Raw genomic sequence first — 6000 nt, 5'->3', positions numbered from 1 at the left:
GCACTGGTCTTTTAGGTGTACAGATGTATTTAACACTAAGGCAAAGGAGCAGGCAGAATTGAAGTCTGATGAATAGCATTTGTAGCCCACTGTTGAAATCCCAGCCAACTCCTGAATGAGCTAAAAACCAACTAGAAACTGCCTTCAAGAAGTTCTGCTTTCCTGAGCACTACCACCTCCTTGCCCAAGCAATATGCTGCCCATCATCAAACCAAAGCATGGCTGTGTCTCGTGGCCCCTTGATCTCTTGATCAAAGACGTACTGTTTGTAAGGTCTGCAAGTACCCCTTGTCCTAGATCAGTAGTGTTTGCTGGCAGAAATCTAGTGGGTAAACCATTAGAGCATCAGAAATACTTCACTGCTGTAGATGATTGGAAGGGGCTGAATGGAAGGGCAGGGAGGGGTGGGGGGGGGCTTACAATCAGGGCATAGCATGGGCCCAGGAGGTAGAGGCACCTGCTGAAGGGCCAAGCAGGAATAAGATGCCTGTTGCTGATGGGCAGCACGTTGCCGGAGTGAGCAGACAGCAGTGCTTGGGAAAGCAAAGCTTGCTGAAGGCAGTTTCTGATTACTTTTGTGCTTGCTCAGGAGCTGGCTGGGATTTCAACAGCTGGTTCAACCACAGTGAACCAAGCTGTCTCCTAGCAGAGCCCTGTCTGGAACAGAGGAAAAAGAAATTCAGTTGAATCCAAGGAAATAATTTTTCAAGATCCCATTGTCAACTGCCAGCTTCTTGAATAGCTTTTCCATTTCTCCCGTGCTCCTCAGTTCTGTGCCTGTGGTTTAGTTCCTGTGTTTAATGTGATGGGTTTGGGAACAAGCAGAATGTAAAGTCAGCTCTTCTGTGCTGAGAGCAACAGCTCTGTGGGCAACAGCATAATATTATCTAATAATTTTTCTTCATTATTTTCCCAGCTCACAGAGCAAGGGAAACGATGTGCAATTGTTTACATATATATATGCACGAATATATGTATTTTCTGACATTGCAACATTTGTGTGCAGAGTTTTTCCATATTTCCAAAGCTTGAGCAGAAATTTCTTGGAGTAGTTTGTCTGGCTGACATTATATAGGTAATTTCAAAGTTTTTACAGGATAGAGATGATAATTCCAGAAAAAAAAAAAAAAGAGGGTGCTAAGCCTGCCAATTTTGAGAGAGAGTGGGAAGATTTTAAAAATTAAGTTTTCAAATCCTTGAAAAATTCTTCATTGAGTAACTTCCAGACTGAAACAGACCCATTTCAACTAGCTCTGTTATGCAGTGCCAAAGCTGCTTGATTAAGTGAGAGATGTGTCTGATATGGCTCTCTTAATACTATAAAAAATTATAGGATGAGTCCTGTGATATGCTGGTCAGGATGGATGCTCTTTGGTAACAACCATCAGTCAAGTGAAGGTGGGTGTTTCCTACCAGTTAGTTAGGAAAATCTGTATGCCAGGCCATTACATCCAGAGTAAAGACCTAGCAGTACAGGAAGGGCAGCTGAAAAAATACACCCCGCCTTTGAATAACAGCTCTGAGTCCTGACAGATCCCTTGCTTAAATCCAATCTCCAAGCTGGAAAATGGCTTGAAACAAGCTTTCTCTCAGCGATTATATCGCCCACTATTCTGTCCATCCTCTCACTGGAAGATGTCTTCCCTTTGTGCTCAACAGTTTGGAAGAACAGAGGTTTTTTCCCACTTGCATTTCACTGTATTAAATGAGCAAAACTTGCACAAGAGTTCAGAAAAAGAGGATGCCCCGTATCCCAGGCACTCACTCTTTCCCACGCAGGCTGGCCACCCTCCTGCACTGTCCATCTGCCAAATAAAATTCAACATCTTGGAGACAAATGGCAAGGGGAAAGATTTTGCGTGAGAAATGGTGAATTTTCAGAGCAAATACCATATTTATATTTGTCAGGAACAAAAAGTACCATTTATAGCCACGTGCAGCTGAATATAAATTAGTTTGCACAGCTGAGTTAACTTTAACCCTGTTGAGGAGGAATAGATTTAACTTAAATGGTAAACCCCACAACACATTTCTTCAGCCATGGCCCCATGCACTCCCGTACTGGCTGTTTTGGTCACATCACTGCAACCTGTCAGCAGCGACCTAAAAGATTCGTAAAGGAAACACCATACTCCAGGACCAGGGGAAAGAAAAAAGTTTTTCCACCACATTTAATCCAAGACTAACTGCATATGCAAACCTACTTGGAAAGCCCTCTGTGCTCTTCCTTATCCAGATTTCATCGTGACTCCATATGAAGTCTGAAAATATTGTCTGAAAATTAGGTCAGGGTGACCCCATTTGAAACAGGAAGGGTGAAGTCAGAGGGCGAGGCAAACAAACACAATTGCTACCTTTTGTCCCATTTCCGAGTCAGTCTCTCAAGGTCTGTAGTTTCTCATCTGGAGATGTGGCTTCAAGTTCCTGCTGGAACCCAGCTGTTCAGACAGGCGTTTCTGATGGAGCTGGTGTCCTCTTGGGCTGCTCTTAGCTGTACTCACCCAGCACCTGAAGCACCTCTGCCCTTCCCTGAGGTAGCTGTTTCTGTGCTTGGTCAACACAAACCCCTGTTTCTCTCCTGCAGCCTCCTGTCAGGCCTCAAGAACAAATCAAGCCTGGTTTGGGGCTCCCTGGTAGGAATTCCCATTGCTGATGTGGCGCTGTGTGTGCCAGGCTGGAGAGAGCATGTCTGCATGTGACAGTGGCTGAGCATTCCACTCACTGCCTCCATCCCCTTATGGGGAAGCCCAGAGAAGCCCAGGGGTCTCTTTGATGAGGTCCAAGCTCTGCAACTTTCTTCACCATTTGTTGAGGAGCAGCTGGAGGTACTCAGGACACACTGAGTGAGGACCAATTAGCTGATGTGGACTCACTATCAATCAAACATAGGCTGCCAGAGGAAACATTCAGGGATAGGAAAGAGGGGAAATACCATATGTCTGAGATTTGTCCTTTTTCCACCCCTGTGCATGTTGCCTGAGTTGAGTTTCAAGGCTCTGTAATGTGCCTGGCTGCTGGCTGAGAGCAGGAGCAGCAGCTGGGCTGTGACATCCTGCAGTGCTGGTGGTGGGCAAGCTCCACAGCAGCGCAGGAAGAACAGGTCCCAAGCTTTCCAGGCATGGCTGTCTCCATGGCTGGGCCAGCTCAGAAAGGCAGCAGCTACTCTACAAGGAACAGGTGTTTATGTGGCTGTAGGCTGGGTGAGATGATGTATTCATCTCTGTTGAGCTGGTAGGTTTGATGATGCTGGAGGTATTGACCTGTAATATCAGTCAAGTGTCACAGGGGCAAGGTGATAACCTTGCATTAAGCAACTCTCCTCACAGTGAGAAACAGGTTTAAAAGAGATTGTCTCCAGGATAGTAAATTTTCTAGTTCATTCTTTGAATCAAACCTAATTGTGGGTGTAAATAGGCAACTTGAGTTACTTGGCCTTAGAATTCACTTAAATGGACGGATGGATGGATGGCTGGATCCACCTTTGGTAAAACTCCCCCAGGTTTGGTGACCTTATCCTAGATCAGCAGCTATCTGCATCTGGTTCCAGCTTGCTGACAGCTGGAAAGGCTGAAACAGGCTGTGATTCACTTAAGAGTCAGACTTGATGATCCTTGTGAGTCCCTTCTAACTCAGAATATTCTGTGATTCTGTGTTCCTGTGATTCTGTGATGGAGGAGCTTCTCCACATTTTTATTCTATCCAAGGCCACTTGAACATCAACTGGTTTCCTAAAGTACATGCAGTCCCTGGAGGGAAGGTGGAGCCCTGAACTCAGCAGGGGAGCTGGCAGGCACATGTTTAGTCCTTGATCCCCAAGCAAGAGAGTAAATACAGGAAGGCAAAGAAAAGTTTTCCATAGGAAAAAAAAAGGGGGGGGGAGAGAAAAGTAAACTTGCACACATGATTTTTATATTGAGATGCACTTATCAGAAGCCATGAAACCAACACTTCACTAAGAAAGCAGAAGCCATGAAGGGCTCATTTGCTGACAGGCTCAGTCTCCTGTGGCTGTTGAACTCGAGACCTACAGGGAGGTACAATAATTTATACTATTGAAAAAACCACTGGGCTTTACCATAGCCTGCCACAGGAGCACAGACACCTACAGGTCTGGGGATGTAGCTCAGATCAACCAGCAAGACTGAAAGGCGGGAAAGCTTCCCTGGGGGTACTGGAAGCAAAACAACCCCCCAAACTTCAGAGGCAGCTGATTTCTGTAGGCACTGCTTATCTTTTCCAGTGTTAGAGGTTTTACACTCTAAAGGCTCACTTCCTCTACAGTGCTCACTCAACATCAGTACAATAATATTTCCCCCTCCTTCCCATTGTCATTCATTACCTTCCAGCCTCCCATATGTCTTACCCAGATCACAAATGCTAACTGTGGGCTCTTCTACAGAGTCACCCATTCACACAGATGAACAATAAATAACTGTAAATCATTCCCAAGGTTTGTTTTCCCAGTGCTGCCAGATTTTTTTAAGACTCTATAAAAACCATGTGAAATGAATGGTCCTGACCAATGGGCAGTGGTGCCTATAGCTCATGGCAATGGAGCTGCTAACTGCAGCCTGCCATTCTCTCCTCTCTCTTTCCATGCACTCGGATCTCTGTCTGTCCTGCCATGGTCTGTCAATGTGCATCCCCTGGCTTGCCGGCAGCCAGGGGTCTGGCAGAAGTGGCACAGGAAACAAGGCAAAAATCCTGGTCTCCACCCCTTCATGTGCATCCCCATGAATGCAAGCAAAGAAAACAGGACTAGATACAAATACTAAGTGAATCCCCATAATTTAAATGCTGTTTTTTACTATCTGCTGTTTATTACAGGTAGTAGTCTTGATATGTTCCTTGTTTTCAGAATGCTCACATGGTCTGGGAATGCATGGCTCTGCATCTTTCTAAGTCATCCTTACATTAAAGAAAGTTGAAAGCCCACTGCTTTGTATTTCATGAGCAGAGACAGGCAGAGCAGACTGGGTCCTCTGTGGAAGAAAAACAACACATGAAAAATAGTAACGTTTGGGGTGATTTTACCCAGCCTATTAAGAACTATAGTTCTGACAAAAGATAAATTGCCAGTATCTGAAGACGGCATAACAAGAAGGACCTGAAATACCCTATATTAGCATGTATATTTGCTCAGTAAATGATCTAATTTCTGTTTTTCTATCTTCAGTCCCTGCCTATCCACTGCATTACTTTATGCAATAATAAAATGTTTTCTAAATAAAGCTCCAAGCCCAAAGACCCCGCACTATGTCAATTAATGGAAGTAAATAAGCAAGCAGCTGACTGGAGCTAATTATATATCTGCCAGCAGACTTGCTTTAAGCACCTTACAGGTGAACATTTTAATTACTTAATGTGCTCTATTGTTTCTCAAATTAGATATAAGAAAAATAACATTGATGCAATCCTGTTTTTATTTTTACGCACTGGAGTTGGAAGGCAAGTGGCTTTGTAAGGGGATTATGTGTGTGTTAATCCTCTTTAGCTATGATAAAGTTCTCTGCTTCCTAGTGAGATTGTTTAACCCTCTTCTAACAGCTGCAGTGCCTAAAGAAGGAAGCTGGAGAAGATGAATTACAGCTTGGGAGAGTTGAGAGAAGAAAGAAAAATAGGTTTGTCTCTTATCTTTTCCCATGCTGAGTATTGCTTATCACACTAACAGGAATACAGCCTCAAATTTAGCAGGTCCTGTAAGAAAGCAGGTGAATGTCATGTTTGTTCCACCATGAAACCCTTAGTTTCCTTTTTGACACTGTGATGGGCTCAGAATACCAGGAGCATCCTAAAAGCACACCATCAGGAAGAAAGGTGACAAGTAATTCTCACCCCATTAGATGGAATTGTCCATTGCTGAAGTACAGTATTTCTGCATTTGGAAAACAGCATCATGCTGTGAGAACCAGTGGGGAAAAGGGATGGATGGCTCAAATCAATGGAGCAACAGGAGCAAGGGCCTGGACTCATCCCTTGTAATTTAGATGCTACCAGGAG

Source organism: Lepidothrix coronata, unplaced genomic scaffold (genome assembly GCF_001604755.1).
Source record: "Lepidothrix coronata isolate B3197 unplaced genomic scaffold, Lepidothrix_coronata-1.0 Scaffold15, whole genome shotgun sequence".
NCBI lineage: Eukaryota > Metazoa > Chordata > Aves > Passeriformes > Pipridae > Lepidothrix > Lepidothrix coronata.
The sequence above is the reverse complement of the archived record's forward strand: the minus strand, read 5'-3'. Positions refer to the sequence as shown.